The sequence below is a fragment of the Capsicum annuum genome, chromosome 10 (genome assembly GCF_002878395.1).
Source record: "Capsicum annuum cultivar UCD-10X-F1 chromosome 10, UCD10Xv1.1, whole genome shotgun sequence".
In the NCBI taxonomy this organism is placed as follows: domain Eukaryota; kingdom Viridiplantae; phylum Streptophyta; class Magnoliopsida; order Solanales; family Solanaceae; genus Capsicum; species Capsicum annuum.
Genome location: NC_061120.1, coordinates 194,808,433 through 194,832,339, shown reverse-complemented (window position 1 = coordinate 194,832,339; position 23,907 = coordinate 194,808,433). Strand labels below are relative to the sequence as shown.

Here is a 23,907-nt window from a genome sequence, read left to right as displayed (position 1 = left end):
CGGGCCCAATATATATTATTTTTTGTCTTAATTTATGCGACACAAATATAATTTAGATAATCAATCATTAAAATAATTTAAATTTTTAGTTATTGTGATTTATAATACTCTTTCTTCTATTTCAATTTAAGTGACATGGATATAAGTTCGAGAGTCAATCGAATATTTTATATATTTTATATTTTTAAGTTATTAAATATGTGATTTATAATGCTTTTAACATAATTTTTCAATAAGTTATGTTTTCCTCTGTCCCATCGTAATTTTTGTGGCACTAATATAATTTCAATAGTCAAACAAATATTTTTTGTTGACATATCATTTTGTATGTATTTTATATTTTTTATTAAATATTATTAATTTTTGTGATATAATAAAATCACGATTGAAACAATGAAGCTGACATGTCTTAAATAACTTATAACAACTAATTAGAATTGATAAAATAAAATTATTATAAAAAATACATGTGAAAATAAATTTGAATGGGTCTCATACAAGACATCTAATTAATTTAAAACATCAAAAGTTAATTTATCATTTATGTTTATTTTATATTTTATTAAATATTATTAATTTGGTAAGACGTAAATGACTTGTAATGATTAATTAGGGGTGATATAGTAAAATTATATTAAAGCAGCTGAAGAAGATAGTACAAAACATCAAGAGTTAATTCAATCGAAACAACGAAGCAGACATGTCTTAAAAGACCTATAACTGTGATATAATGAAATTACTATAAAAATACTTGTGAAAAATTTTAAATAAGTCTCATATAAGACATCAAGTAGAAATAAAACATCAACAATTAATTTATTATTTTATATTTAATTTATTATCTTTATTAAATATTAATTATTTTGTATTTAGATGACTTGTAATGATTAATTAGGGATGATATAGTAAAATAACAATTGAAGCTTCAGCTGGCAGCTTCGACGTGCCTGCTTATTACCCTTTGTAAGTAACTAGATGGGAGGCAGATGTTTGCTTGTTTCATGTGTTGCTGCAACCTAAATGTATAATACCAATTGTATTATCGATAGGTTGAACTGTGAATCTGACAGCCTTTTTAGGCTGTCCATCAATTCCTGGAGAAGAAAAAATAACTGAGGAATTAAATAGGCTAGTCATTTTGGTAGACAGTTGATAAAAGCATGCTAGAACCTGCAAAGTAGCAACATTGTGGTAGCAGCCACACATTAATAGCAAAAAGTTTAAATTATTGTAATTTCTTAGGGACATCAATACTGTTATAATTGCCACGGCGATAGATATTCTGGTATATGTAGAAAGTCGAATGAAATCGATCGCATGGTTAATGCTTGCAAAGAAGATTGTGCAAATAACAACAACGTGTGGCAGTAGAACCAGAAGGTTGTTACAGTTTCTGAGAGTAACTCAGCCCCTAAACAATCACTAATTTTCCGAATGTCTGAAGAACTTCCAACATCGTGTGGTGCGGTGGTTGATGATAAGTCCTTGCAACAAACTCTGGGAATTTTCCTAGCAGAAGTTCGATACCAGCAGCTCGGGCATCCTGGGTGCAGGCAGGGGCAAAATATTTCAATAACAACAGTAACACATATGTCACAGGCAATCTATGGATCTTTTTGCCAAATTTTTCTCCGACCAATGTTAAAAATTATATCTTCAATGAAAAAGAAATTATAAACTTCTACTATGAAAATCAAAATCATAGGCGAGGATATAGTTCTTATCATTAGTGAGTTGTAACTTAGGTGCTCCCGTCGGTCAGTAATAGGAGGTTTAACAAGGTCTCTAATGTACTCAATTACCGATTAGGCAAAAGAATTATCAATGGTCTACTGGTCTTGAGACTCCAAAAAAAAAAAAATATAAGCATAAATATAGTTACTTGCACATAAGTGGTAAGGGGTAAGACTGCATATATACCACCCTTCCCAAAATTCATTGGGGGTTACACGGGATATATTCTTGCTGTTGCACAAATCCTATCACCGTAATAAAAAGAAAAAGGGACATAAATTACCACGTCTCTCGCTTCATGGCCTCCACTAAGCAATTCACAGTGAAGAAAATTATAACAATGAGAAGAAAGAGCAGAAAGAGAAGTTAAAAGTTACCACTTTCTGAAAGTTGAAGTTTCATTTTAGCTTTGACTCTTTCAGCTGGAGTCTGTTCAACATAGCAGCAAAACATAAATAACATCAAGCTTCATAATCTAAAACAAAGTATTTAAAGATCTTAGAGGATACAATATAAGATTCCAACAAAGAAACTTCAGGCTATCAATTTAAGATATTATTGGTTGCATCTACTTGGTAACCACTAATCATTAAGAGAACTTGCTAATGATAAACAAAACCTCAACCATATAGTTATATAGGTACTTTCCGGTGCATTATCACATATTTGAAGCCTCGGATGGATAGTAACAGGAAATTTAAGGATATAGGAGCATTGATAAAATCCACTATACAACCAAAGTTTCTATTTTAAGTGCTGAATAATCAGAAGAATCCATGTTTCTTTAGTTTCAACAAATTTCTAAGTACATCAGTCTTAAATACAACTACTGGAATTGTAACGTTGGATAAGTTTTGCAGTCCAGTTATCTTTATAGCTAAAACATGAAGGTAACATTTTCACTCAACACTATCCATGCTTCCTATATTCAACACTCACAGTAAGATTTATGTAGTTTGGACTCTTCAAAAATACCAGCGGGTGCTTGTCGGATTGTGCAAAAGTAGTGTATTTTGGAGAATCCGATAAGGGTGCAACATGAAAGTAAAGTGTCCATGGAACTTAAAGTAAGATACGTCTTATAATTGAATTTGAATGCAGGACTGTGCGACCATATTATATACAAATAGCCTCGCCGAAAGGAGTAACTCAGATCTCTGTGGACGTAAATTCAACCATTCTACATATTCCAACAATCTATTAAAACTCTGAACAATTTTTAAAATGATTCCAAGCTTTTGTAGTGATCAAGATCACAATTTTGGTCAGTAGTGTGATTCTCCACAAAACATGCTGCCTAATCAAAATCAGGATGTACAATTAACACTTTTGAATAAAATGAGAATACTGTATCAATCACAAACACTCTAATGGACTATAACAGCTAAGTAGTGGCTCGAACCCATGACCATTCAAAAGCCAAGAAACCACCTTTCCAAATTTTGGCCAGCACAACATAGTGCCATAAGTGAAAGATAAGGAACATAATATTGAACCAAAGTCTCCTCAACACAAAACCAAATTACAGACGAACACAAAAAGTGGAAGACAATCGAAATACCGAAAAGAAAAGTGCAGAACGCAATAACATCTTAATTTTAGGACTGTATTTGTTTCATCTTTATTCCAATCTACTTTGTAATACCAAAAACTAATCAAATTTCTAATTTAGAATGAGGTTTTCCTAACTAACCTAAATTCAGTAGAAAATTGTGTGAGAAAAATCAAAATTACACATAAGCACAGAAAGTTGAAGACATTTATCTTTAAAAACTGCAGCACGGACAAGCGAAATTAGCAAAAAGCATAAATAGCTACAAGAGTAAAGATGATGAAAGAGATGAAAATAGATAATACTGAGAAAATGGATGAGGCGGTGGAGTATCATATAGCAAAACTGGAAGCTTAAAGGACGAAAATATCCTCCTATGCCAAGCAAGCGCTTCAACGATGCAGCTGTACAGGCTTCAGGTTCTTTTCTTCTTCCTCTTCCCAAATAATTGTAAGCTCTATTAAATGACAATTAAAAATTAGCAATCATAAAATGATTTAGTCCACAGTTGAACACAAAAAAGAGTACCAAAAGATGTTGTATAACTAAAACACTAACCAAAATCAAGGCCGGATCTATTCATTATCGTGGGGTGGCATGCCACCCGTAAACTTCAATGAAAATTCTATGTATATAGGTATATATATTGATATAGTCAAATATTAAATCTATCATTTATAATATTAAAGCATTATTTAGTGCAAGTGGCAAAGCGTCACTTTTGTTGCTCATAGGTTGTGTGTTCGAATCCAGTTTGTAACATTTGTTTTTTAAATATCAAATATAGTCAAATACTCCTTCCATCTAAAAAAGAATGACCTACTTTCCTTTTTAGTCCGTCCCTTTTCTTTTTTGACAATACTTTAACTTCAACTTTCCACATGACTGTTTATAACCACAAGATTAAAGGGCATTTTGGTACATTTGATACTACTTTAATTTAAGGTCACAAGATTCAAAAGTTCTTTATTTTCTTAAACTTTATATCAAGTCAAAGTAGGTCATTTTTTTTTAAATGGAGGGAGTATTAAATCTGTCACTTATAATATCAAAGCACTATCTAGTGCAAGTGGCAAAGCGGCACTTTTGTTGCCCATAGGTCGTGTGTTCTATTCCAGTTTGCAGTATTTATTTTTTAAAATTATTTTCTGCATTTGTTTTTTAAAATTATTTTCTGTGAAGCATTGTTGACTAAAACAGGGCAACAGATGTACATTCTACCATTTAAATGAATTATGAATATTATATTATGATATTAGTAATATCATTGAAAGATCAAGTTTTATCATTTTATTATTGTTTTTTTAATTAATTGGTTGGTTAATTGTCTTATATATCAAAAAATGAATAATTTGATTACTTTAATTGATAAGCAGTGGCGGAGCCAGAAATTCAGTGAAGTATATGCAAATTTTATTCTCAACTATATTAAGAGTGTGCAAAATTAAATATACACTCATTATGATTAACATTTAACCTCTATTCACCACATAATTTTCCGACAAAGAGTGTGCATCTGACCACCCTTCATCGAAGGTAAATCTGCCACTGTCAATAAGTTTACTTGTCATCCATAGAGTTCGGATTCTGGATCCGCCTCTGACCAAAATCATTCACGAAACTACAGATAATAGAAAATCATAATTAAGATGATGGAAAGACGGTGAAAGGTGGAAGAGTAAAACTGTAGAAGAGATGCCAATAAATAGAGAGATGATGGAAGATAGAAGAGTAAAATGGTGGAAGAGATGAGAATAAACAGAGAATGAATAAATAGGGAATAAATAGACGGTGGAGTACAGCTGTAAATTTGGAACCTTAAAAGACAAAAATGCCCTTCAATGCCAAGCAGGCATGTTGAAGACCTGTGTGGTTATTGCCATTTATTATATAGTAGAATATATATATATATATATATATATTAATTTTATTCTATCTAATAAGAGTGAATGGGGGGAGAAGCAGGCAGGTCTCCGTCAATGTGCCTGATTCTCCTGTCTGCTTCATAAGTTACTTTCTCCGTAATTTTATTATCTCATCTCTAATTATTTATTAAAAAATTATTATAAAATCATCTAAGTAGTAAAAAATTAATAATATTTAATATTAAATTTACTAGATATTTTATATGAGATCCATTTAATTTTTTTTCGTAAGTATTAGTAATTTTATTATATTACTTCTAATTAGACGTGTCTGCTTCGCTGTTTCAATCGTAATTTTACTATGTCGCTTCTAATTAATTATTATGATAATTTAAGCATTGCGACAATTAATAATATTTGATAAAAAGATAAAATAAATATAAAATGATAAGTTAATCAAAAAAATTTCACAGGTTTTTTTTATAGTAATTTTGCTATACACTTCTAATTAGTTTTTGTGAGTTATTAAAACGCGTAAATTTACTATATCTCCCATAATTAATTATTGTGTTCATCTAAGCATCATTACACTTAGATTGAAATAGAAGAAAAAATATCATACATCACAATAATGTAAAACTTAAATTATTTAAAACATATAATTGACTATCTATGCTACAAAAGTATGAACAACGAGAGCATTTAAATATCATCACACACACTTGAGAAAATTGAAGGAAAGGTGTCTTTTAAGTCTTGAATGAAGGATTAGTGACATTAACCAACACATATGGTCAAACATCATTAGGAAACTTGATTAAGTTAATTGTGGACTTGATTAATATTTTAAAAACTTTCTAATCTTTTCAAAAATACAAATCAACCCAACTCACACCCTTCTTCAATTCTAATCAACCACTCTCTCTCTCTCTAGCTTCTCCCAACCAATAGTTCTGTAAAATTTTTCCCTTCAACCTCCAGCAATAAATAGTCAGACGAGTTTCTTTTTGACTTTCAACCGTCAATCGATGGGAATACTTCTCCGGTGATAACAACTTCGATTTTTTTGTCCTCTCATTTCCTTTTTCACAGGTAAAAAATTATGAAGAAACAGAGGAACTTGAGCCAACTACTCTTCTGGCATTGAAATGTGGACTGAACAAAACCCTAATTTCTAGCATTTCTGCATTTCTTCTTCTCGTTGTCATACTGTTCATTCGAATTTGTTGGTGATTTTTTATCATAGTTAATGTTCTTAGTGTGTATGTGTGTGTGTGATATGTTGGTGTTGCTGGGTTGATTTGTTGTTTGTCTTGGTAGAAATGGTATTGCAACAGTTGAAACATCTGATGTAATAGATGAAACATATGATGCAACAGATAAAAATCTGATGCAATAGATTAAAAAACTGATGCAACTATAAAAATCTGATGCAACAGGTGAACGATCTAACAGATCATTCATCTATTGCAATAGACGACTCTTCTGTTTGAAAGAAATCTAAATAATATTGATCCAATAGATAACTGATTAGTGATCTGGTTTTATTCTTTCCAACGGTTTACTCTTCATTTTAAAATCTGATACAACAGATTAAAAATTTGATGCAACTATGAAAATCTGATTCAACAGGTGAATAATCTAACAGATCATTCATCTGTTGCGACAGAAGACTCTTCTATTTGGAAGAAATCTAAATAATATTGATCTAACAGATAACTGATTAGTGATCTGTTTTTATTCTTTCCAACGGTTTACTTTTCATTTTACAACAGATTAGGACTGTTTTTATTCTTTCCAATGATTTACTCATACAGGTCAGTTATATGTTACAACAGATAACATACCTGGTACAACAGATTAGTGATCCATTTTTATTCTTTCCAACAGTTTACTCATTCGTTACAACAGGTCAGTTATATGTTGCAACAGATAAAATACCTGGTACAACAGATTAGTGATCTATTTTTATTGTTTCCAACAGATTACTCATCCGTTGCAATGGGTCAGTTATGTGTTGCATCAGATAAAATACCAGGTGCAACAGATAGTGTTGTTTTTATGGTTCCCATGTATTACTCATCCTTTGGAACAGGTCGGTTATATGTTGCAATAAATAACATACCTGGTGCAACAGATTAGTTGTTTGTTGGAACTGTTATATTACTGCTATGCATTAATCAATTATAATCTATGTTATGTTCTTGTTAATTTAAGATAACATGGCTCCTAAAATAAAAGAAATCGAATCAAGTCCAAGTAAAGAAACAAGTGCAGCGGCTCAGCTACATCCACCACTCTATGAGCTTGCTTTACAAGCGTTATCTCAATCAGGAGCAGAAGATAATGAACACGGGGAGGAGAAATCTTTCAAAAGAGATGATCCAAATGCTAATAGCCCTTCCATTGAAGAGTTGGTCAAAACCTTCAGCATTGATCGTTACCCTGTGAGAATGCAGTACTATGGTGCCATAGATTTAACGGGTGATCTCGTGGTTAAGTCAGTCATCAGAAAATCTTTCGACGCCTTCAGAAAAATACTTCAAGAACAAAAATTAGATTCTTATTTCAGGAAAAGCTGCTTTGGAAAATATCTTGATTTATCAGAGGACAACAATGCTCGTTTCCAGATGAAAATGGTATATGATCTTCTCAAGCGCAAGTTTATGTATGAAAACAAAGATAAGATGGATAAGGTGTGGATAAATTACTGTGGCATGCCTGTTTGTTTTGGTTGGGAGGAGTTTGCCATAGTTACCGGACTAAAATGTTATCCTCCTTCTCCTTCTCAAGTTATACCTACTCTAACCCAAAAAAAAAATACCCCGTACACCCAAAAAAGGAAAAGGCAAGTCGAGTGATCGTGATGACCTGGTGTCCATTGTTGGTCCAACCTTTAAAAACAAAAATCTGATTGAATCGTTGAAAGGTAAAGAACTTTCAAAGAAGCACAAGCAATCATTGTGCTTGGTTTGGTTTATACATAATGTTCTTTGGGTGAGAGACGTTAACAACAACATAAGCCTCGATTTAATAAATCTCTCCGAGGATCTTGAGGCATTTAACAACTATCCTTGGGGTTATGAAAGCTTTAAAATGACTGTCAAATATTTGTTGACTCCGTTAACGCCAAAAACAGTCAACTTATATGGTTTTTCATGGGCCTTCATGGTAAATATTTCTTTTATCATGATATGATTCATCATTTTTTATTCAATAATGCTTTTGATTTATTGGCGTTATATTATAGGCTTGGGCATTTGAAGCCATTCCTTATTTGAAACAACAAGTGAACTACCAGGAAGAAGTTTTCTTTTCAAGAATTCTGAGATGGTTGTCGGCCAAAACTGATAAAAATACAAAATTTCTTAATCTTTTCAATCCCCCCAAGAAAGTAGTAAGTCCAATTCTAATCAAGTTTTTGTTTTAATGAATGATTAAATGATTTCATCATCATTCTTAATATATGTACCGATTTATTTTGGATTGTCCATCCGTGGCTTGTTCCGACCAACCGAGAGTTGAAGATGCCATTTTTCTTACTTTACGGTCTGTGCAAACTTTATCGGACTCTAAGGTCGTTGATGGAATAAAAATAGAATTGTTTGGAGCAACAGTCATCACAAGAAAAATAATTTTGGAGGGTGGGGCTAATGATGCTCCTCTTACAGTTTTTGAAACAACAAGCCATTATGATTATGATCATAATGGTTGTACAAATTTTTCTCCAGATTTTGCCGCATCTAACGAATATTCTTCATGCAAATGTCAAGACTGCAAGGCAAAACACGATGGAGTGATTAATGCTATTAATGCTAACTGCTTCTGTAAAGAAAATGACATCTAAGAAGGGTGTCATTCCATCAAAGAGGATTTTATATCCAGACACTCCACTAGAGATCAAGATGGCTAAGAGGAGAAGGAAAGATACTTCTAAGGCATCATAATCATAAAAAAAGTAAGATTGCAACGTCTCTTTCTTTGTCTTGCACCGATGTTCAGTGTACAAGGGCCACAGAAGAGCAGCATGAGCTGAAAAAGGTGAATGTACATCATCTGTTCCAATAAACAAATAAGCACATATTTGTTTCAACAGATGATACATCTGCTGAAAATTATCAAACAGATGCATACATTTGTTACAACTGTTATCTAACCTGTTGTATCAGATTCGTTATCTGTTTCAATAGATAAGTCTTATGTTGCAACAGATGGGTCATCTATTCAAAATTATCGTACTGCTCTGAGTTACCTGTTCGAATTTGTCCCAACAAATAATCCATCTGATGCAACAGATGGAAAATCTGTTGTATATCTCTACTTAGTATTGACAATTCTGGCTTTCTAGGTGGATGTCACAGCTACTATTGAAGAGCATAATATGACAGTTAATAATCCATCAACTGCTTCCAAAGATGAAGAAAAAGTGGAGCCTATCAGTTTGGGAGAACGGAAGAATTACCCATTTGAAGGGTTCAACATCTCGGATGAGGCTCCAATAAACTAATACAGTTGATCAACGACTATTCAGAATGGATTACCGATGGGCTGTTAAAGCATCATGCCGACAGGTATATAAATCAAATTTATGGATATTGGTTTATACAATTCTTGTTGTAAGAACCTGACATTAACACATATAAATCATGTAGAAAACAAAATGACGAGCGCTACAAAGTGAACGAATTGAGTCTTGGTTTTGATATGTATAACTTTGTTGTTGCATATTCTGGAATGAAGAATTGGTTCTATTTAATGTCACAGCCCCAAACTTGCTGGAATGATGAGGTTTAAAGGTCGTACATATTACTATTAATTAATACTTTATTTAACTGCATCTACGTATTGATTTTTTCATCACGTAATTCAAAATATTTGATAATATATGAAGCACATCGATGTCATTTTTTACTACCTCCAAAAGAAGGCCAAGTTGCAAACGCAAGAATAATACAGATATACAACAGGCAATTATTTGTACAAAGTTTACATCAATAATGCCTACGATAGGTATTGTCAACAACCGCCGAAAGTTTCCCAAAATGAGGAATGCTTAATCAACATCATCAAAGGTTTAAGCATTCCGACTGGCTTATCTTGGCATTTGGTCGACGGAGTGTACATCCCAATCAATTGTGGTGATAAATTCCATAAGGTGTTGGCTGTCGTCGTTCTAAAAGAGAGGCGCATCTGAGTTTATGACTCGATGTCGCGAAGGAGATGTTCCAGGCCGTCGTCCGAGATACAAAAGCTGGCCAAAATATTGCCTACTTACCTTGATATGAGTGGCTTTTTAGATCAAAAGGTTCATACTTATTGGTCGATGATTAAAGCATACTGGGATAAAATAGCTAATCCATTTGATGTACAATATATTAAGGAAATTGCTCAACAAACCATTGGTAGCCTGTAAGTTTAAGTGTCATGATTTAGTTTTATTTCATAAATTTCACAACGCTTGCATGAACTGTAAAATATGGATTATCTCTTTTTTATAACACAGGGATTGCGGTCCTTTTGTTGCCGCCTATGCCGAGTATTTGAGCGATGGATTACAAGTACCAAATGATGGACTTGATGCCGGATTACTCCACAAAAGACATGCTGCTCTTTTATGGAAATATGGAGAAGCGAAAGCTCAGAAGCCGTACGCAACCGACGTTAAAGATCCACGATGACTAAAGCCGAATTCCATAACACTGGATGAAGAACAACTTGTCCATATTGATTAGATCTTTATAGCTCAAGTCCGTCAATGTAATAACCTATCCTCCTTGGTTTAACTTGTTGCTTTATTTGTAGAGTAGATCGTTTGTACTCATAATGATTTTTCCTACATTTCATTTATTTGTTGAGTTATTTTATTTTATGTAATTTCCGAAGGCTTTGATTTATTTTATTCTGTCTATGAATATAATTAATTCTGATTTTTGAATATGTTAATTGAAATGGAGTACTAGATTCAAATATCGCAACAGATAATACATCTGTTGCAACAGACGACATATCTTATCAGACAGATTTAGACATATATTGCAACATGAGATGCAACACGTAGGTCATCTACTGGAAATTATACAACACGTCTTCCTACTTTTTTATTTGCTCCAACAGATTATCGATCAGTTGCAACAGATAAGTTATATATTACAACAGATCGTAAATCTGTTGCGACAAACAGATGGGGAATATCTGCATAATGCAATAGATAACCAAACTATTCCAACAGATAATCAATCTATCACAACAGGTACTATATCTATTACGACAGATGTAAAACCTATTGCATTATAAAAATTCAACTTTGCCAGACATAAAAATTATTGCACCTATATGTATAGTGAATTAGCTTGAAATGAAAATTTGTTATCGTGTTCGTCTCTGTCTTTGTACATGTTATTTTTTATACACGGGCTCCAACCATTTAGTTAGTACCCCATATGCCCAGACCCATTGCATCTTTCCTACAACGGTGTCGCACACACCGGTCATTTGTGTGCCGGTCAGCAAACACTCCATGTATGCAAGCGAGTACGGCCCGCACGCTGCACCGGTTGTATTTTTTGGGAGCTGGATGTTCTTATTTCGACCTTCAAAAACCCATGATTCCTTCACCAAGACTTCAGCCGACAAATGATCAATCAGCTTACTCTGCATCAACAACTTGGGCAACAACTTCAAGAGTGGTTGCATGTGGGTTAAAAACGTCTTCTCGCTGAACACAGGTAAGTTACAATCATAAACCTTAATCTTTCCCTCGTATAGTAGTATCTCAACAGTGAGAAAATGGGTGACATCTACATTCATGACTGCAAGGATTTTCTTTGCCTTGGTCCAGCTCTTGCCGTATGGATATGGCCTCTTCCCTCTAACATATTTAATCGTTTCTTTATCCTATTAGAACGTAGAAACTAACTGATCAAATACCAGGCCACCGAAATCAGCTAGATTATAAAGATCAGTGTACCTTATCTTTGAAATTATTGTAGAAGTTGAGGTCTATTATCCTATCATCAGCATAATAAGCATCTGGATACGCTAATTGCCTGTCCCTCATGAGGCAGAGAATTTCATCAACATACTGTGGTATAAGAAGATAATTTTTAAATATGTTAGTAATTGTAAAGAATAAAAACACAGTGGAAAGAATCCGATATAGAGGGTTCTCTGAATCAGTTCACAGATTACCCAGCCAACGCAACTTATGCAACAGATGTGTATTATGTTGCAACAGATTACATATCTGCTGCGTAGATTCTTCTTCATGGAGTAGATTAGAAGGGTAGGTTAGCAAAAGTAAACTTACCTTGTCCTCGTACCACACGCACATATTTGTCATATTCGAGAAGTCTTTGGCGGCAAATGAATGCATGGTGTATTCTTTTTGAACCTTCATCTTGATGAATTCTTCCAGTTCCTTCTTCTTCTCCTTGCTAAGCGCTGCAAATATGTCCACCTTCTTCGGCGGCCCCTGAAATTCAAAAACTATTGGAGCGGGAGGAGTTTCATTTTTTGCTAATTTCAGAATGGAGAGAATTTGTCTAATTTTTATTCTCTTCCTCCTAACCTCCACTGTAGGAGTGCATGGCTCCCTCAACTCGTTGGAAGGTATGACACCCCTCCTGGATTTCAACTCCTCAACAGCTTCAACAATAGCCTCTAGCTTGTCGAGGAGTTTATCATCTCTGTCCTTGAAAACTTTGCATTTGCAATGAGAACATGAGGGTGAAGAGGGGTGAGAGGGACCATTGTAAGGGTGGAAGGGACCGGTGTAGGGGTGAGAGGGAGGACCTGTGCAAGGGATATTTTCAAACATATTTATTTTTTATTGAGCACCAACATGCTCATAATCACGACTGGCAGTAGAAGCAGAAGCAGGATGGCTGCCACTATCACAAATAACTCCACCAGCAACACCCCCAGAAGAAGCACCCGGATCTGTTGCAGTTTGAGTTAGGTCATGAAGAGCTTTAATATTAGACTGTCCTTGCATGACTGCTCTTCTTATAGATGTTGCTCCATCCAATTCCTTCTTTATTAACTCCACCGTTGGGTCTTCTTTTGTATCAACAAGACCCAGAGTAAGAAAAGAAGTCATCTCCAGCTCATCAATGGTAGGCACGATCCAAGGATGCATAACCTATAAAAAATGACAGGAGAAATTTAAATTATATAATAATAATTTGCAGTCAGTTGGGTTACATGGGGCTCGGGTTATGTTAACACAGCCAACTTATACAACAGATGATCTACCTATCGCAACAGTTGATCTGTATGTTGAAATAGATTGATAATATATTGCATCAGAATACCCATCTGTTGCATAATTTACAGTAGATGGGTAATTTATTGAGTAGGGTTCAGAGAATAGAGCAACATATGGTTAATCTGTTGTGAAATATGGATCATCTGTTGCAATAGATTACCCATTGCACCAGTTGCAGTTGACGGGTAATTTGTTACAACAGATGGAACATCTGTTTCAATATCTTTCTTTGAGGCAAATTATTTTAGTTGAAAGAAGACGTACTGCATCATCCGGAGGGTTAAAGAGATCAGCCTTGTTAATATTTTTTTTGCTGCTCTCTACTGTAGCTAACCACTTAAGGATCCTTGGATGAGAAACTTTATTCGGATAATCTGTGAAATGCTTTCAGAGGGGAGGAATGGCTTCACATGACCAAGCCTAAAAATTGTAAACAAAAAGCAAACAAAAAAAAGTAAAAAGTATATTCAATATAAATTAATGAATGAGTAAAAATAGTGATCCATTTTACCATGAAAACTCAAGGAAAGCCGTATAATGTGGTCGTCTTTGGCTTTATCTCTTTCAGTAAATATTTGACAGTCAAGTAGTAACTGTCGTAGCCCCAGAGATAATTGTTGAATCTCCCAAAATCATCAGCAAGTGCCAACAAATCATGTTCTATGACTTTCTTGATGTCTCTTGCCAATAAAACGGAATGGACAAACCAAACTAAGCATAATTTCTCCCTGTAGTGCTTTGGTATGTCTTTATTCTTGAGATCCGCTATCAAATCCTTCACTTTGTAGCTAGGTCAAACAATGCCCAACAACCCATCTTTTTTTACCTTGCATTTGTTGGACCTTTTATGGGGTGTTTTCTTGATGGCAGGTTCTTCTGGACGATCGCATCTCAAGCCCGTCACAATGGCAAACTCTTTTAATCCAAAATAAACTGGTATGCCACAGTAGTTGATCCAGACTTCATCCATCTTATTTCCGCCCTCCTTTGGACATCCATCATCCCCCACATACATGATCCTGTGCTTGAGAAGGCCATATACCATGATCATTGGGAAACAGAGAGGGCGGGCCCCAGACAACTCAAGAAAGTGTGCAAAGCAGCTCTTCTTAAAAAGTCTATCTATGTTTTCCTTATTCATAATACTCCTAAGTTCGTCAAAAGGTTTCCCCAACTGATATTTAAGTACAAGATCACCAAATACTGCATTAGGGTTATTCATTGGCATCGCAACTCGAAACTTGTCAATACTAATGGTTTTGATAGAATCATGCTGGAATTTCAATATTATTTCACGCCCCATTGGTGAGGAGGAGTTATCACTTTCCTCAGCTTTATTTTGCCCTGATTGAGATTGTTCTGGAAGTTCCTCCGAATCTATCTGAACTCTAGCCTTTTTTGTTTGGTGATCAGAAGTTGATCCACTTTCTCTACTTTCTGTTTCTTTTATTTTGGGAGACATCTTTTAACTACAAACAAAAGAAAAACAAAAAATATATTGCATTTGATGTATGCAAAATTTTTGTAAAAAAGCTGAGACAAATTTCAATAAATTATTCTTACCACATAACCAAAAAAAAAATACTCCAACGGACAACCCATCAGTTGGAACAGATGGGGAACCCGAATCTATTTGAAGACCTATTTAATATCTCCCCACAGATATTTCACCTATTGCAACAGGTGGAGAAATTTCAATAAATTATTCTCTACCACATTACAAGAAAAATACTCCAATGAATAACTCATCAGTTGGAACAGATGAGGAACCTGTTTGAAGACCTATTTAATATCTCCCAACATATCTTCCACCCATTGCAACAGATGGACCACCACCACCACAACCAATGCCACCAAGACCACCACCAATGCCACTTATACCAACACCAAGACCACCGACACTACCGCCAAAAAACACAAATACCAACACCACCAACAACACCCACCAACAACACCACAAACACCATCTAAAAATACCACGACAACCAATAAAATACTGAGAGAAAAACTAGGGTTTTCTCGGATGCTTTCTACTTTTTTAGCATCAAAACTCAAAATTGTTAACCCATTCTCGAAGATAATAAAACTAAAAGTTTTCTTTTTTATCATTAACTAAAAAGACCTATTTTTTAGAATAAAGAACAAATGTAGAAATCTTCTCAAACTCTGTTACATGCGAATATAGAGAAAACAATGGATATAAGCAGGAATGAAGTCAAAAAAAACAACTATATATAGTCGTAAATGGGAAGAAAATCGACCTGTTTTGAAGGGTTGAGCAATATGTTAAGTAGTTGTTGTTTGTATTATTTGTATTGTTGAGAGGGAGAGGACACCCCGAGAGAGAGAGAGGGAAGAGCGAGAACTTAAGATTTGAAATGAAAAGTTTTTTGCACAAATAGATGATTTGTATGGGTTGATTTGTAATTTTGAAAAAGAATGACAAGTTTTGAAATTGCTAATTTGGTCCGAATTGATCTTAATTAATTTTAAAATTTTTAAAAGATATAGTTTTTAAAATATTGAGTTGATGAGAACTCATTTCTACTCAGAGTGATCGATCAACGACTCGGGTCGGGATGAACGCAATACCAGCGCCATGCAATTGCAAAGACTCGATTGGATTTGTAGTTGACCCTACGAGCTCATTCATTTATCCCTAGTTCCACCTAAATATACTTAGGTACTATCACTATCCTAACATTGAGTTGATTAGAACTCATTTCAACTCAAAGTGATCGATCGACAACTCGGGTCGAGATGAACGCAATACCAACGCCATGCAATTTCAAACACTCAATTGGATTTGTAGTTGACCCTGCGAGCTCACTCATTCATCCCTAGTTCCATATAAATCAACTTAGGTACTATCACTATCCTAACATTGAGTTGATGAGAACTCATTTCAACTCAGAGTAATCGATCGACGACTCAGGTCGGGATGAACGCAATACCAACGTCATGCAATTGCAAAGAGTCGATTGGATTTATAGTTAACCCTGTGAGCTCACTCATTCATCCCTAGTTCTACCTAAATCAACTTAGGTACGATCACTATCCTAACATTGAGTTGATAAGAACTCATTTTAACTCAGAGTGATCGATCAATGACTCGGGTCAGGATGAACGTAATACCAATGCCATGCAATTACAAAGACTCGATTGGATTTGTAGTTGACCCTGCGAGCTTACTCATTCATCCCTAGTTCCACCTAAATCAATTTAGGTACTATCACTATCCTAATATTGAGTTGATGAGAACTTATTTCAACTTAGAGTGTTCGATCGACGACTCGGGTCGATATAAATGCAATACCAATGCCATACAATTTCAAAGACTCGATTGGATTTGTAGTTGACCTTGCGAGCTCATTCATTCATCTCTAGTTCCACCTAAATTAATTGCTCTGAAATCTATTGCAACAAATAACTAAGCTGTTGAAAATTTTTAAACAGGTACATATATGTTGGAGCAGATGACATATCTGATTTAATTATCAAATAAATATTTGCATCTGTTGTGACAGCTGACTGAGCTATTGGAAATTTTCAAAAAAATATTTATATCTGTTGTAAAAGATGACATATCTGATTTTATTAATTATCAAATAAACATTTTCATTTGTTGTCACAAACGACTGAGCTTTTGAAATTTTTAAACAGATATTTATATCTGTTGTAACAGATGACTGAGCTGTTTAGATTTTTAAATAGATATTTATATATGTTGCAACAGATGACATATCTGTTTGAAAATCTTTTTATCTCTTTTAATTTTAAAGTAAGAAGCTTCTGGTCCGAGTAGATAACATCAAGTAGTAGTACTTACTACTAAAGGTGGTAAAAAATGTTTCTTGGATATCTCAAAAGTGAGTTCATTGAGCAGTCTTGTCTTGTCTTTTCAATGCCAGTAGTCTTAGTCTTCCTCATGCCTTTCAAATTATTAATGAATATTAATTAATGAATATTGAAAACCACCACGTCTACGTACACAATACATCTATAGAAATTATCTCATCTCTTCCTTCAGCTGGAGTTTATTTTATTCAACTCTCATTTTTTTCTCTCTCCTCTTTAGGATTACAACCTTTTTTCTCTCTTTTCTCTTCTCTTCTCATAAAGATCTTTTCAGATCTAAACCCATCCATATCTTTTCTTGACTTAAATTTTTGTTTTGATCCCCTTTTTGATATTAAGGTATGGTTCATTATTGCTCTTTCATTCTTGTCTTCTTCTTTGCATGTTATTTACATCTGTTTTTTTATTTAATTACTATTTACCTATATTATATTTATTAAAAAAAATTAAGAAGCTTGTAAGTGTTGAATAAACAATTCAAGAATTTTTATTACAATATGAGAAAAAAGTCATCTGTTAGGAGAAGTTTAAAAGCCTTGTTGGCAGTATTATTTTTTTTTGTATGTATTTTGATTGTTTCATTATTGTTGATACAGTTATTGATATTGTTGGTGGGGTTGGCATTGTTGGAACTTGTGGTGTTGTTGATGGTTCTGCCACAAAGGATGTTGCTTCTTTGTTGTTGATGATGTTGTTGGAACAAATATTGTTTCTTTTTTATTGATATTTATGTTGTTGTTGATGTTGCAACAGATGGAGAAACTGTTGGAACAAATAAAACCACCAGAAAGGATGGTTTGATGTATTCCATCAGACTCCACATCTGTTGCAACAGACTCCAATCTGTTGCGACAAACTCCACATCTGTTGCAACAGACTCCACATCTATTGTAACAGACTTTACATCTGATGCAACAGATAGATAATGTTCTTTTTGTGACGTCAATTTTTTCCCTCTTTTTTTTAGATATAAGGATCTGACAGTTGATCAACTTTTGACAGACTATCTCAAGAGGCTGCAGTAAAGATAGGATCAGAGGAATAAACTGCTTGTAGATGGAACCACTTCATATGTGGGAGGTATGTATTACTGATAATGTTATCGTGGAAACACACATAGAGTGCACTGATTTTGTGAATGATGTTTTTACTGATTAGTCATAGATCGATGTCTACAATTTTACAGTTAAGTTTGGTAGGTCTAAACTGATAAGGCTGAGGGACCATGAATATGGTTCTGATAGCCTGTTAAGATTTAATGTCGGTTGTTGCTCATGTTTATTTGTCAAGTATTATGAAGGAATCTAATTTTTGTGTCATTGTAAAGAGATTCAATAGCGATTGGACTAACTTTTAGGGTGCATTGGACCCTTAGAGGGCCTTCGAAGGTTAGCACTGCATCTAATAAGAACGAAAAACCAATATATTTATTGCCCTAGCCAAAATTTATATGGCTGGATTGCTCGCTCGGGGTGATGATTTTATGTCAGAATGTGCGGTAGGAGAATGCTTTCGAAGAAAAATGGGTGGTTGATGGAAGAGAGCTAATTAAAAAAGAGACATAGGATAGAAAGTAACTTCTAACGAATCTGGCTGGTGGAATTATCTTAACAGATGTGAGATCTAAATCAAGTGCAAATATGAAAGTGTATCCGGTAATGTAATTTCATCTATTCTATCTCTGAAAGAAAAATAATGCAGATGGACACTTTGCTAGAGAGCTACGTGGTCGGGATTATCACCTAAATAGAAAATAAGAGAAGACCAACAAAGAAGCCTCACGGGCATCGAGGGTAGAAATGATGTACAACAAGTCTAGAAAACTTATGACAACAACAACTGCAGTTAAAATAAGGAATCTAAGCGAAGGTGGCAAATTTCTGAATTTTAAATTTCATCCCATGCCTTCTTGTTTGTGTTTCCGATCAGGTCCACTGTCGTTGACCTGATCGGAACCACAAACGAGATTGAAGACAAATAGAGTATCATTGCTTCCTTAGCAATATGGTTATAATTAATTGTGTTTTCTTGCATTGACATGCTTTCAACATTCATTGGAGAAGATCAGATGCATGCTGTAGTATGTGAATCCCGATAATTTTCAAACTTGCCTCCAGCTTGTTGATTCTGTATTCAAGATGGTCGTTGCCCTCTTTAAAGTTGGTAAAGAGTTCCTCGTCTCTTGTGAGCTCGATCAGGAACACTACCTTTAAAGTTGTGGCATTCTAGAAGGCCTTCAGAACACTTTCTTCAGAAGCCTTAAAGGATATATGGAGGGTCTCTGTGTTTGTTTTAGGTCAAAATGTGTTGATGCACATTGAAGATGTGGTCCCAAAAGTTGAACAACACACTTTTATCTAGCGTTGCTCTATGCATCTTTCTCAACTAATTTGATAAATGAGTAAGCATGGAGTTACGTAGCGTGTGATCAAAACCGGCTCTACCAAGCCTATCAAATGTTACGTAACTCTAAACTCATTACTCTATCAAGAAAATATGACCGAGTTAGTGCACAAATCGAACGAGCTCAATCTCTCAGCCTTTCTGCTGATTGCTCTTCTCCAATATAGATAAAAAGATATCTGCTATGTAAAAGTCTACACCGCCGCTAGACATGTTCCCAGGTAATCATGTCTGGTGATGGTGTAGACTTTTTCATAGCAGATATCTTGTCATCTATATTGGAGAAGAGTGATCAGCAGAAAGGCTGACAGATTGGGCTTTTTTTCTATGTGCACTAACTCGGGCATATTGTTTTGATAGGGTAATGAGCTTGGAGTTACGTAACATTTGATAGGCTTAGTAGAGACGGTTTAAATCACATGCTACGTAACTCTATGCTTACTAATTTATTAAATTGGTTGAGCAAGATGCATGGAGAAACGCTCGATAAAAGTGTGTTGTTTAATTGTTGGGACTAAATCTTCAACGTGCATCAACACATTTTGACCTAAAACAAACACAGTGACCCTCCAGGTATCCTTTAAAGCTTCTGAAGAGAAAGAGTCCTGAAGGGCTTCTAGAATGCCACAACTTTGAAGGTAGTGTTCCTGATCGAGCTCATAAGAGACGAGGAACACCTTACCAAACTTCAAAGACGGTAACGACCAGCTTGAATACAGAATCAACAAGCTGGAGGCAAGCCTGAAAATTATCGGGATTCACATACTACAGCAAGTATCTGATCTTCTCCAAGGAATGTTGAAATCATGTAAAGAAAAGAAAACACAATCAATGATAACCATATTGCTAAGGAAGCAAAGATACTCTATTTGCCTTTCAATCTCATTTGTGGTTCCGATCAGGTCAACGACAATGGACCTGATCAAAAACACAAACAAGAAGATGGGATGAAATTTAAAATTCAAAAATTATCTCCTTCGCTTAGTTTCTTATTTTCACTGTAGTTGTTGTTGGCGTAAGTTTTCTAGACTTGTTGAACATCATTTCTACCCTCGATGCCCGTGAGGCTGCTTTGTTGGTCTTTTCCTATTTTCTACCTAGGTGATAATCTGACCATGCAGCTCCCTAGCAAAGTGATCATCTTCATTGTTTTTCTTTCAGAGACATAACAGACGAAATTACATTACCGGATACACTTTCATATTTGCACTTGATTCAGATTTCGCATCTATTAAGATAATTCCATCGGCCAGATTCGTTAGAAGTTACTTTCTACCCTGTGTCTCTTCTTCAATTAGCTCTTAGATGATATAGTCTTCCATCAACAACCCATTTTCCCTCGAAAGCATTCTCCTACCGCACCTTCTGGCATATAATCATCAACCCGAGCGAGCAAACCAACCATATAAATTTTGGCCAGGGCAATAACTATATTGGTTTTCCATTCTTTTTTGATGCAGTGCGAGGCTTCGAGGGCCCTCTAAAGGTCCAATGCACACTTAAAGTTAAGTCCAATCGGTATTGGTTCTCTGTAGTGACGACAAATATTGATCCCTTCTTAAAACTTGACACGCATAAACACTAGCACCAACCGTCTGTAATTCAGAACAGGGTATCTACACCACCTTCATGAGGTCCTCAGCCTTATTAATTTCGAACCCATCAAACTTAACGGTACAATACAGGATCTTGTTTGAATGATCAATGCCTAGTCGATTAAAAACTGCATTCATAAAAATATTGTACTTTGTGTGTGTTGTCCTAGTAACCTTATCAGTAATACATACTTAACTCTCACACATATGATAGTGGATCCATCTGCATGCACCTTATTCTTCCTAGCCAATCTATAGCTTAAATTGAATAAACAGATGACTAGCTTGTTACAACAGATGACATATCTATTTATATTGTCAATCAATTGGAGACATCTGTTAGACAGTGATCAACCTATTGCAGAAATCAAACAGATATATACATCTATGAAAAAAGATTACTAGTATGTTGTAAGTTATCAAACAGAAAGAATATATTTTGTAACAGATTACCCATCTGTTAGATTTATTTTAAAGCAATTTTCTTTTCTTTCCAAGATACAATAATTTATAAATAGGTCCCTCCTTACAAATATGGATGATCCAGATTCGTACAAAAATATTCATATCGAGTCTTTGCGTGAACTTCAAAGGCAGTTTGATTGATGAACTCCCGAGAGATATTTGGCTGACTTCGGAGCAAGGCTGCCGGATGAATGAAAGATGTCTGATTGACAATAATAATAATAGTAGTAATAATAATTAGGTAATGTTTTTTATTTTAGCGATTATTTTCCTCTTGTATATCAAATCTACCCAAGGGATTCAAAAATCTATGAACATTTATTTCATTTTGTTGTCGACTTTGAATTTTTAATTCTTATTTAGTATTTAATAATAATCATTCTGTTTATTCCTTGTTCTCAACATATCGATGGTTGGTGGTAGGGATTGAGCAGCAATTTGTGTCAACAGTTAGAGATTAATCTGCTACAACAGATCGATCATATGTTGCACCTAGCGGTTATTAATAAAAAAAGGGCTATTGTTGTTATTGAGAGGGTGAAAAGAGAAAGACATGACTCAGAGTTCCGATTATTCAATATGAAAAATGTTTCGTAAATAAATAATAAGGAAATAAATAATAAACACAATTTATAACCACAATTTTAATAACTGATCGTGACTTTTCACCATTTTTATTTTTGAATTTATTTTTTAAATTATTTATTATATAATAAAATGATTATTATTTTATTAAGGAATTTGAAAAGGTATTTTCTTTTTATTTATAAAATAAAAAATTAAGCAAATTTGGATTAATGTTATGATGATATAGTTATTTTTTTTTAAAAAAAAAGTAGATTATATGTTGCAACAATTAAATTATCTGATGCAACAGATTCACTATGGTTGTAACAGATGATATATCTGTTGTCACAAATGATTTATCTGATGCAACCTATATCGAGTCACAACTCAATAAAAGCAGTTCTTGAAAAGAAATAATTAATAATAATAATCTGAAAAGTCATGACTTATCACAATATTTCTTAATTTAATTAATTCATTACTTTTCACATTAATAAAAAATGTAATTAATAAATGGAGGTGAACAGTTAGATTATATGTTGCAATAGATATGTTATCTGATGCAACATATTTTATATTTGTTGCAACAAATAATACATTTGTTGTCACATATGTGTTATCTGATGCAACAGATATAGAATCTGTTGCCACAACTTAATAAAACGGTTCTTCGAAAGACTAATTAATAATAATAATAATCTGAAAAGTCATGACTTATATCACAATATTTATTTTCTTAATTGTATGGAGGTGAATAGTTGGGCCTTTTTGCCTCTCATTCAAATTCAATCCCCTATAAATAGGTCCGTCCTTACTCAATCATTCATTTAAATACACACTCTATTTATTTATTGCATCTCGTCTTTCATATTACACTCTAGAAGATAAGATTATGGCTGACCCAGTGTGGGACGTTGCTTTTTTGCAAGACACCGTGAATGAACTTTGGAATCAACTTTGTGATTTGCAATGGGAATTGAGAGGAGTTAGATCAAGAATGCTCCGCGAGATACGCAGGCTGAGGAGGGTCTTGCAACTTCCGGTTGAAGATTGGTCGGCTGGCAATGATGATGCTGATGATAATAATAATAATTAGACTATTATTTTTCTTTTAGTTTATTATATGTATTTTTATTTGTTTAGTAAATAAATTATGTTTGATCTTTGATGTTTTAATCCATATTTAATTTTCATTCTGTCTATTATCTTCTCAACAAATATTTCGATGATTCGACGTAAAAAAGAATAATTTAGAATTCAGTAGCAGTAGCAAGATTTATCTATTGGGTTTGTGGCAGGGGTTGATTTGTGTTGTTTCAAACAGATTAATCATTCGTTGCAACAGATAATTAGTCTGGTACAACAGATAAACATTTTGATGCAACAGATAGTTAGTCTGATACAACAGATAAACATCCTGATACAACAGATAATATGTCTGATGCAACAGATAATACGATGATGCAACAGATTATTCATCTGATGCAACAGATGATTGATCTGTTTAAATTGTGGGCACTTGTGCTGGATTCATAATCGGGGTTCTATCCATTATTGAAAAAACAAAAGTGTACCCAGATGACAAATACGAATAAAAATCAT

The 23,907-nt window shown here is 34.2% G+C and overlaps 1 long non-coding RNA gene across 1 annotated transcript; it reads right to left on the bottom strand.

Moving 5' to 3' along the window:
• Positions 1–1,205: 1,205 nt before the first annotated feature.
• On the bottom strand, positions 1,206–3,901 carry LOC107843487. The gene is made up of 4 exons (XR_001666397.2): positions 3,845–3,901; positions 3,592–3,743; positions 2,112–2,163; positions 1,206–1,543 (listed from the first exon to the last, which is right to left on the bottom strand). It is a non-coding gene; the product is annotated as an uncharacterized LOC107843487 (long non-coding RNA).
• Between the last annotated feature and the right edge of the window lie 20,006 nt (positions 3,902–23,907).